This window comes from Ascaphus truei, unplaced genomic scaffold (assembly GCF_040206685.1).
Source record: "Ascaphus truei isolate aAscTru1 unplaced genomic scaffold, aAscTru1.hap1 HAP1_SCAFFOLD_966, whole genome shotgun sequence".
Lineage (NCBI taxonomy): Eukaryota > Metazoa > Chordata > Amphibia > Anura > Ascaphidae > Ascaphus > Ascaphus truei.
This window is the reverse complement of record NW_027457305.1, coordinates 74,369-85,101: the sequence shown is the minus strand read 5'-3', so window position 1 is coordinate 85,101 and position 10,733 is coordinate 74,369. Positions and strand designations below refer to the sequence as shown.

The 10,733-nt window shown below is 44.1% G+C and overlaps 1 long non-coding RNA gene across 1 annotated transcript; it reads right to left on the bottom strand.

Annotated features, from left to right (window-relative positions):
• Nucleotides 1-4,688: 4,688 nt before the first annotated feature.
• Nucleotides 4,689-9,718, bottom strand: LOC142486589 (uncharacterized). The gene is made up of 4 exons (XR_012799048.1): nucleotides 9,621-9,718; nucleotides 8,283-8,393; nucleotides 5,770-5,891; nucleotides 4,689-4,751 (listed from the first exon to the last, which is right to left on the bottom strand). It is a non-coding gene; the product is annotated as an uncharacterized LOC142486589 (long non-coding RNA).
• Between the last annotated feature and the right edge of the window lie 1,015 nt (nucleotides 9,719-10,733).

Below are 10,733 nucleotides of genomic sequence, written 5' to 3'. Positions count from 1 at the left end.
CTCAGCGCTTTACAAGAGAGACCAAAAAGTACAGGAAATTATTATACAATAAGTTCAACAAACAAAAACAGACAATAGGAAAGTAAATCCCTGTCCTGGGTAGTTTACAATCTAAGAGAAATGTAAGGAGACTTACAGAGAGACAACAGGTGGGGGAACAAGTGCAGTAGATGACAATGCTTGTCCTTAATGGTGGGTACTTGTAGTATAAAGCACTTCTTGGGAACAATAGTTAGTGACTGAATGAGTGACAGTAGCAACGAGTAAAAGCTATTGAAATGCTTCATTTAAGTTGTGAATTTTAAGGTTGATCTTAAATGTGGGTGGAAGAGGGTATGTTGGCATATACTGAGTGTGTGTGAGTTTCACAGGTAAATTGATAGGAAAGGGTTTCAGGCAAGAGAGCGAGTGCGCAGTAGAGGTGTAAGAAGTATAATGGAGACAGTTATTAGTAGAGCTTAGGAGACGAGGAAGGGCATAACGAGACCAAAGATGATATGTAGGAAGGAGCAGATGAATAGAGAATAGTGTTGGACTGGGTCCTCAACTATAAAAAAATGGGTAACGGGTACCCGGCCAAAATGAAAGGTTCTACCCGGTCGGGTACACGGTTTGGCACTTACCTTCCGGGTGGCGGTGACATCTAGGATCAGCAGCAGTCCTGTGACGGTGGCAGCATCTGTGGTGTCTTCAGCCGGCGGGGGAGCTGCAGGCTCACAGACACAGCTTACCTGCTTCGGTGCTGTGGAAGTGATTCCTGCAGCTCCCCCCGCCAGGTGAAGACACCTCTGATGCTGCCAACATCAGAGGACTGCTGCTGCTGATCCTAGATGTCTTAGGAAAGGTAAGTATAAAAGATTATTTCCAGCTGCCCTGACATTACCCGACGCCGGGTATTACCCGGCCAAGTCCACTTCTCAGTGGCCGGTTTCGAGTAATGTCCGGGTAGCTGGAAATGTGTTGGGTAACGCCGGGTACTCGGTACACCACTAATAGAGAACCTTAACAAAAAGGTAAGGAGGAGAACTTTGTAGGTGATCTGAAACTTGATGGGAAGCAAGGAGAGGGATTTAAGGAGGAGGAGGAGATGAGCAGATACTGTTGTGGGAGAAAGGGAAATTATTCAAGCAGCAGAGTTTTGGATAGATTGCAAATGAGAAAGTTGTGAAGCAGGGAGCCCTGTTAGCAGTATGTTAACCCATACGATAAGGGCATGCATTGGCGTTTTAGCAATAGATTGACAGAGAAAAGGGCAAATCTTGGAAATATTACAGAGAAAGAATCGACAAACTTTAGCCAGTGTCGTGAATGAAGATGGAAAGGGAAGAGTCAAATGTTACTCCTAGGCAATGTGCTTTCATGACAGGATGATGGTAGTACTGTTTACTGCGATGGAGAAAGGTGATATTAGGCAAGATTTAGGGGGAAATATGAGGAGCTCAGTTTTAGACATTAGGTTTAAGGCAGAAGAGTGTCATCCATGGAGGATATAGCCAGGAGGCGACCCGAAACTAGGAACTAAATTGCAGGAGTGACGGTAGGGTGGATAGGTGTGTGTATCATCTGCATAGAGATGATATCAAGGGCCAAAATAGTTGATAAGGTCAACTAGTGATAGTATGTAGTGAGAGAGGTCCCAGAACAGAGTCCTGAGGTATACCAACAGACAAAACAACAGGAGACAAAGACACGTTAGCAACAGAGATGGAGAATGTGTGATGGAGAAGTATGATGAAAACCAGGATATAAGTTTGCTGCGGATACGAAGAAAGAGTTTAGAATATGAATGAGAAGAGTGATTGACAGTATCAAAAGCAGAAGAGAGATCAAGCAGGATTAGTAAGTAAAATGGACCTTGGGAATTTTCTTTATGTACATAATTGGTTACATTGGGAAAGGCAGATTGTGAAGGGCCCAGAGGAGCATGTGATTTAAGAATGTTGATGAAACGGGAGATCACAAGACGTTCTAGCAATTAGGAGGCAAATGGTAGGACGGATACAGGGCGATAGTTAGAAATTCACACAAGGTCAAGGTTATTTTTGAGAATAGGGGTGACCACTGCATGCTTAAAAGGAAGAGTTGAAAGAGCCAAAGGATATGGAGGAATTGAAGATGTGGGTGAGAGTGAGAATATAGGATTGAGAGGGCATGTGGTAGAGGGAGAAGAGAAGATCAGGTTCCAGCTTTGTGACAGGAGAAAAGGAGTCAAGAGTGCAATGAGATCTAGATAGAAAAAGAGAGAGGGGGAAGGGAGAGAACGAATCTACTTGTGGATGGCATCCACCTTGCCTCAAGTGAGCAAAGGCTTGAGGAGAAATAACATCCATCCTTTAAGTGGGAGGAGAAAGTCAGTGGTGGGACTCAAATACATAGAAGACAGTGTGAATGAAATTGGAGTGTTGATGAGTGAGGAAAAAGTAGTGTTTGACCTTAAAAAAAGGAGCAGAGTTTTACAGAACAGGACAAAGGTTTAGTGTAGAAAATCAGACTGTGAGATTTCCTCCATAGGTGTTAAGAGCAGCAGTGTGATGTGATGAAGTGTGATGAGAGCGTGCTTGTGAATTAAACCAATGCATGGGTTAGGCTGCGTCTATAGTAAGCACGCAACAGAAGGCAAAGTTAGCGCATGCCTGTCGCTCCAGCAATCCCTGCACTGAGGTCCGAGGCGACGGGGAGGCCCTGCATCGCTCGCACGCACTGTGGACGACCAAGCGTGTGCCCATGATAATCACGGCCTTAGAGGGATGAGTGTGTCAGAGCCTAGAAGGGGCATATAGATGATGGAGGAGGAGGGAGGAGGAGATGATAGCATTGTAAGAGTTAACAAGATAGTTAGTTTAAGCAGAAAGTGAGGAGAGGTTAGAGATAAGGGTAGATGTCAGAGGAGAGAGTTCAATTAAGCTGAGGTATCGAGTTGGACAGGGGTGAGGGGAATGAGAAGTGGTGGACATTCCAGAGGGCACGTGAGAAGGGAAGAGTAAAGTGAGACAAGGAATGTGGATTACATTAGATGGGTTAATACGCTTAGCAGGGAGGTGGAGAGAGAGGCAAGAGGCAGAGGGTGGTGTAGGGGTAGAGGAAGAGATGTTGCATGTACCTTGTCAGAACATTAAAGAACGTCAATTCACACTGGTGCAGAGTTGATGATGAAATGCTGAATCCAGTTCACGTCCAATTCAATTTTAACAGAACTTTTTCATTCTTCATTACTGCAAAAAAAAAAAGTAAAAAACAATGCATTACTATTTTCAAAATGGATTGAATTCCCCCACCAATGACTATGTGTTACCAATATATCCCTCTCAGTCCCACTGCAGCACATACTGTACCAGTGTGAAAGTAAGAAGGTACACAGTACCGGTAAAACAATACGTGCCGGTACTATGCACCATATGAATTATAAGGGGATGTAAATCTCCCAGTCTCTCTCCATATCCGCAACAGAGCGGGCTCCGGTCAGTGGCATGGATGCCCATATATGGGTATGCTCATATTTGGGCATCCCATGTCACTGACCGGAGCCGGCTCTGAGTATAGGGATATATGCGGAGACGCAGAGGTGCAAGGAAATGGGAGGAGGCACGGTGAGAAACAGGGAGAGACCACAGGAAGATAGAGGGCAACAACTTCCACAAGGTACTTGTATGGGTATAATTGTTTGTATTTTGTGCAGAGGGGGTAATTTCAGATAAAATACAATTCTCCACCCTCTACGAAACAATTCCACTTTGTTCAGTAAGCCAGAAAGTCTTGGTCCCATGTGGACTGAATTTAATGCAAATAAGGTCCTTAATACACAAGTAAAGAATAAAGTTACTTATTCTCTACTGTAAGAAGTGCCACATTGCCCACTATTTGGGTCCTGTGCCCAGATTGTGACCATGCATGGCAGAGGTGAGATTCCCCCAACTCCAATTTGCTACACTCTCCAAGAGAGATAATTGTGATCAGAGGTGGAACTAGGGGAGGGTGTGAGCAGGGTCACTGCCCAGGGAGTAACCTGACTGGGGGCACGGAAATCTCATTTAGTGCATATGTTGCGGCACTGCATTGATTGACCGGTCAATCTGCACTGCTGCCTGTCACAGTGACATCCTGATCGGGCACTGTGATCAGCTATAGCACTGACCCAGGTGAGATAGTTCAGCACTTTACAAGGAGGGAACAGATGTTGTGGGTGACAGATGCTGGAGGTAGGCCAAGACTGTTGGCCAGAGTAACGTGGAGACTTACTGCACTCTGCATGCCCATCCTCTCCCTGACATCAGGGGAAGGAAGTGGCCCTGGGGTGTGTGTAGGTATGCCAGATGTCAGTGTATGCATAAGCAAGTATGCCTGTGTAGTGGGAGGTGTAGGGGCGTTAAGCTGGAGGACTTAAAACAGGCACAAAAGCACATAGATACCTCTGATTATACCGCACCAAATGCTGATAATATCATGCTGTAGCTGCACTTTACAGAAGATGATGCAGATGTCATCATTGGTTGGTGGGTTCATTAAATCAATCCATCATATCATAACCACACTGTGCATATGATGTACTGAATCAGTAACACCAGGAAGACATCTCCATGTTAGGAGTAGAGTTGAAGTTAACAGAATATGTCCAGCACTGTGGTGTGTAGCCCATAAATAATAATTGTGCACATTACCAGAACAACATACTGTCAACTGCAAGATCATTTTGCTGCTTGTAGCGTATGCTCATCCTGTACAGTGTTGTAGTAGATCCGTCTCTTCAGTGTTCACTGCAACAAAAGTAAGACATTGCATTAATATTACAGACGTTTGGGGGCTGAAATCTCACTTCGCTGCGGACAATTTCCCTTTGCATAAGATTCTTGTGATTATGTCAATGATGATCAATAACTGCATCATAACACAGCCGCTCTATACAGAAGATGTACTTGCTCTCAATGGTCATGGAGGTAATACGTCACACAATGTACAGATATAGCAAGGATTATTTCTCCCACTGGTGCATTATGGCATTATGATGGGAAATGTTGTGAGATTCTGCATTATCAGCATCACTGAATCTTTTGGAAATTAAGTGATATTCTATGTTTTAATGCAATATTATGGATGATCAGCCGGTAAAATAATAATAGCTTGCTGCATCTGTAGCCATGCTCTACCCATGATGTGCTGAACCAATGACTGCAGAGAGATTCAGAGTGCTAAACATGACTGGAACGCATCTCTGAATAATGGGCAGCAAAGCAGTGCAGAATAGGAGGTGAAAGTATTTAAAATGGAAGATCCTTAGCAGCTGTGTGGGGAGTAGACAGTACAGACTGACCAAGTAAATGGTAAAAGGAGTAACTTCAACATTACTTGGCTTTGTTCTCCACATTGAAGCTTTCCTCCTCTTTAAATCACTAATACTGATGCCATGTGTAACCTGTACTGAAAGTTATATAATCTACTGGCCTAGATGAAACCATATGATGCAAACAGGATCCATCCCACTCCAGATTCATAGAATTGAACCACCTCAACCTTTCATAACAATCACATAGAACTGCAGCTGTGCGCTACTGCACATGTTCTTGTTATGAATGGTAGTAGATGTGGTCCTTGGGTCTTTAATTCATACTGTAGCCACCCTCTACTCATGATGTATTGAATCAACGAAAACCTGCATGGTTCAGATCACAGGAAGGGGTAGAGTAGAGATGAAAATATTCAATGTGAAACCCGTAGCAGCCGGATTGTGTGGAGTCAATAAAACGACAAATACTAAATGGTAAATGAGAAATATACACATTGCTTATCTGTCTCTGTGTAGTAATTTTCCTTCTCTTCAACTGTCCTTCAAATTTTCTCTTTTGCAAGAAAAGGAACACATGGCTTCAATATTCACTTCTGTTCTGCAGTCATCCCTCCTGAAATAAAAGTTAAGCATTGCATTGTTATTATGATAATACATACAATAAACCTTGCTCCAAACCATTTGATGCAAAGCAAATCCACCTCCCACCCACAGCGGTGCTCCTTCTAGAGCATGCATGTCAAACTCCAGTCCTCGAGGGTCCCAAACAGGCCAGGTTTTCAGTAGGGATATCCTGAAAACCTGGCCTGTTTGCTGCCCTCGAGGACTGGAGTTTGACATCCTTGTTCTTGAGCTTCTACCACGCAAGTCATCCATGTGAGTGACACTGTACTGCAGTCCTGGTCTGCACACAATCTACTGAATCAATGACATCACACTGTAAAGGCAATCTACAAGATGTATTAGTTGTCCACACTTCCGAAATGTTACTTTTATGTCCAAATCACTTATTCCCATGACCTGATATTTGTATTTGTTATTTATAGGATTGTCACAAAGAGTTGATGAGGTCACCAAATGATAGTATGTAGAGAGAAAGAGAGATCTCAGAACAGAGCCCTGATGTATACCCACAGACAGATCAATAGAAGACGAAGACATGTTAGCAACAGAGATGGAGAATGTGTGACAGGAAAGTTATGATGAAAACCAGGATAGAACTGTGTTACGGATACCAAGAGAGAGTTTAGAATATGAAGGAGGAGAGTGATTGAGAGCATCAAACGCAGCAGATAGATCAAGTAGGATTAGTAGGGAAAAGTGACCTTGGGAATTTGCTTTAAGCACAGTCTGTAGAACGAGCTGTACGAAAGGCCGGTTGTAAAGGATCCAGGAGGGAATGTGATTTAAGAATGTTGACATTCTAGCAATTAGGAGACAAACAGCAGGAGGGATACAGGGCGGTAGTTAGTAAGGCACATAGGGTGTAGGTTGTTTCTGAGAAAAGGGTGACCACTACAGGCTTAAAGTAAGAGGGTAAAGAGCCAGAGAATAGGGAGGAATTGAAGATGTGGGTGAGAGTGGGGACTAAGAGATGCAGTAAGGTGTGAGGGGATACGATCTAGAGGGCATGTGGTAGAGGGAGAAGAGAAGATGATTAGCTTCCAGCTCTGTAAGAGAAGAAAAGGAGTCAAATGCAGAAGGAGAATTAGGTAGAAGGAGAGAAGGGGGAAGGGACAGAAGGAATCTCCTTGTGGGTGGCATCCACCTTGCCTCTGAAGTAGTCAAATGCTTGAGGAGAAGTGAAGGAAGGATGGCAAGTGTGAGGAGAAGGTTAGTGGAGGGAGTCAAATACAGGGAAAAAAAGACAGCGTAAATTAAATTTGAGTGTTGATGAATGTGAAAAAAAAGTAGTGTGGTTTGGCCCCAGAGAGCAGCTTTATACAGGACTGGAGACATTTTTACTGTAGAAAAATCAAATATCAATTGTGTGATTTCCTTCATAGGCATTAAGAACAGCGAGTGGAAGTGTGATGAACATGTTTGGGAATTTAGCCAAGGGTGTGGGCTAGAGGGACAAGTGTGTCAGAGCCTAGAGGGGGCATATAGATAGGAGGATAGCATTGTAAGAGTTAATAAGATTGTTAGTTTAAGCGGAAAGAGAGAGAGAGGTTAGAGTAGATGTCAGAGGAGAGTTTAATTAAGCAGAGGAAAATCAGTGGGACAGGTAAGATGGGGTGAGGGGAATGACTGATTGTGAATGATGAGAGCAGAAGAGGTCATGTACAACTAGAGCCTTGTTAGTCAGAGAACGGGCATTCCAGATGGCATAGGAGAAGGGAAGAGAAAAGTAAGGAAAGGAATGTGGATTACATTAGATAGGTTAACACTCTTAGCAGGGAGGCAGAGGCAGGGAGGCCCGATGTGTATATGAGCAGGTTCAAGATTATAAGAGATATCCCACACATCAGCAAACATAGAAGGAGACACAGAGATAGGTGTAGAGAGAGACAGAGATAGCTCTATGTAGAGAGAGAGGGACGTAGAGAGAATGAGACAGATAGGCGCAGAGAGAGGGGGCGCAGAGAGAGGAGGCGCCAAAAGAGGGGGCGCAGAGAGAGGGGGCACAGAGAATAGGATATTAAAGAGTGCTTTTCATTGAGCAGTGCAGAAATAGCTGCAATAGAGGTCTGTACAAATGGTGCAGTGTGTAGACACATGCAAAGGTAGGGGAAGGAAAGAGGAGAACATGTGGATAAAAGCAGGAGTGTGGAAGTTAGAGAAATTAGAAAAGTTTAACAGAGGAGTGAGGAAACAGCAAGCAGAAAGAACAAGAGAGAGGTTACATTGGGATGACGTTCTGTGGTAAAGAGAAAATGCTAGGAGAGAGCTTTCAAATATTAGAGGACATGAATTGAGGGAGCAAATGTATAAATCAAAACCTGAGGGGGAGGTATAGCACGAAAGCTTGCACAGCAGATTATAGTCTTAATGTTGCGTGTACCTGTCAGGGTATTCAAGAAGTTAAATTCTCACAAGTGCAGAGTTCATGATGAAATGCTGAATCTAGTCCCCCTCCAATTTAATTTTAATATAACTTTTCCATTCTTCATTACTGCAAAAAGCAAACAAAACAAAACCACATTGCATTACTATTTTCAAAATGGATTGAATGGCATATTCAACAGTGACTGTGTGATGCCAATATTCCCCACTCACTCGTAGTGAAGCACATATTGTACTAGTGTTGAAAGTAGGCCGGTAGAGTCAGGTACGCAGTACTGATAAAACAATAAGTGCCCGTCGTAAGTACCAGCTCCGCAACAGTGCGGGCATCACATTAGTGACGTGGATGAACATATATGGATAAGCCCATATTAAGGCATCACGTGACCAGAGCCGTCACTGACTGGGTATACGTAAAGACGCAGGGAGATGCAAGGAAAGGGAGGGAGAGAGACAGGGAGAAGATGTGAAACGGAGGAAGGCACGGATGGAGGGAGTTCTTCCGAGCTTCTGCGGGCCTCTCTCTTTCACTGGTGCATGCCGGGAGCTGGTCCCAACATCCACAAAGTGTGTGTGTATTATTGGTTGTATTTTATGGGGGTAGGAGGGTAGTGTGTATATTGTGTGTGTGGGAGTATTATATTGTGTGTAGAGGTGCAGAGGAGAGTACTAGATTGTGTATCTTGTGTAAGGGTGTTGTGTATATTGTGTTTGGAGCTATAATATTATTGGGGAGATTAGTATTGAGGAGGTATTATAGTGTGTATTGTGGGGAGTATTAGTGTGTGTATTGTTTGTGGGTGACAGATGCTGGGGGTATGCAGCAATCCCTGCACTGAGGTCCGAGGCGGCTCTGCATCGCTCGCACACACTGTGGATGACCAAGCATGTGCCCATGATAATCATGGCCTTAAGGGATGAGTGTGTCAGAGCCTAGAAGGGGCATATATATGATGGAGGAGGGAGGAGGAGGAGGGAGGAGGAGGAGATGATAGCATTGTAAAAGTTAACAAGATAGTTAGTTTAAGCAGAAAGTGAGGAGAGGTTAGAGATAAGGGTAGATGTCAGAGGAGAGAGTTCAATTAAGCTGAGGTATCGAGTAGGACAGGGGTGAGGGGAATGAGAGGTGGTGGATGAGAGCAGAAGAGGTCATGTACAAATAGACCTTGTTAGTCAGAGAGCAGTCATTCCAGAGGGCACGTGAGAAGTGAAGAGTAAAGTGAGACATGGAATGTGGATTACATTAGATGGGTTAATACGCTTAGCAGGGAGGTGGAGAGAGAGAGGCAAGAGGCAGAGAGTGGTGCAGGGGTTGAGGAAGAGATGTTGCATGTACCTTATCAGAACATTAAAGAACATCAATTCACACTGGTGCAGAGTTGATGATGAATCCAGTTCACCTCCAATTCAATTTTAACAGAAATGTTTCATTCTTCATTACTGAAAAAAAAGAAAAGTAAAAAACATTTCATTACTATTTTCAAAATGGATTGAATTCCCCCAACAATGACTATGTGTTACCAATATATCCCTCTCAGTCCCACTGCAGCATATACTGTACCAGTGTGAAAGTAGGAAGGTACCGGTAAAACAATACGTGCCGGTACTATGCACCATATGAATTATAAGGGGATGTAAATCTCCCAGTCTCTCTCCATATCCGCAACAGAGCGGGCTCCGGTCAGTGGCATGGATGCCCATATATGGGTATGCTCATATTTGGGCATCCCATGTCACTGACCGGAGCCGGCTCTGAGTATAGGGATATATGCGGAGACGCAGAGGTGCAAGGAAATGGGAGGAGGCACGGTGAGAAACAGGGAGAGACCACAGGAAGATAGAGGGCAACAACTTCCACAAGGTACTTGTATGGGTATAATTGTTTGTATTTTGTGCAGAGGGGGTAATTTCAGATAAAATACAATTCTCCACCCTCTACGAAACAATTCCACTTTGTTCAGTAAGCCAGAAAGTCTTGGTCCCATGTGGACTGAATTTAATGCAAATAAGGTCCTTAATACACAAGTAAAGAATAAAGTTACTTATTCTCTACTGTAAGAAGTGCCACATTGCCCACTATTTGGGTCCTGTGCCCAGATTGTGACCATGCATGGCAGAGGTGAGATTCCCCCAACTCCAATTTGCTACACTCTCCAAGAGAGATAATTGTGATCAGAGGTGGAACTAGGGGAGGGTGTGAGCAGGGTCACTGCCCAGGGAGTAACCTGACTGGGGGCACGGAAATCTCATTTAGTGCATATGTTGCGGCACTGCATTGATTGACCGGTCAATCTGCACTGCTGCCTGTCACAGTGACATCCTGATCGGGCACTGTGATCAGCTATAGCACTGACCCAGGTGAGATAGTTCAGCACTTTACAAGGAGGGAACAGATGTTGTGGGTGACAGATGCTGGAGGTAGGCCAAGACTGTTGGCCAGAGTAACGTG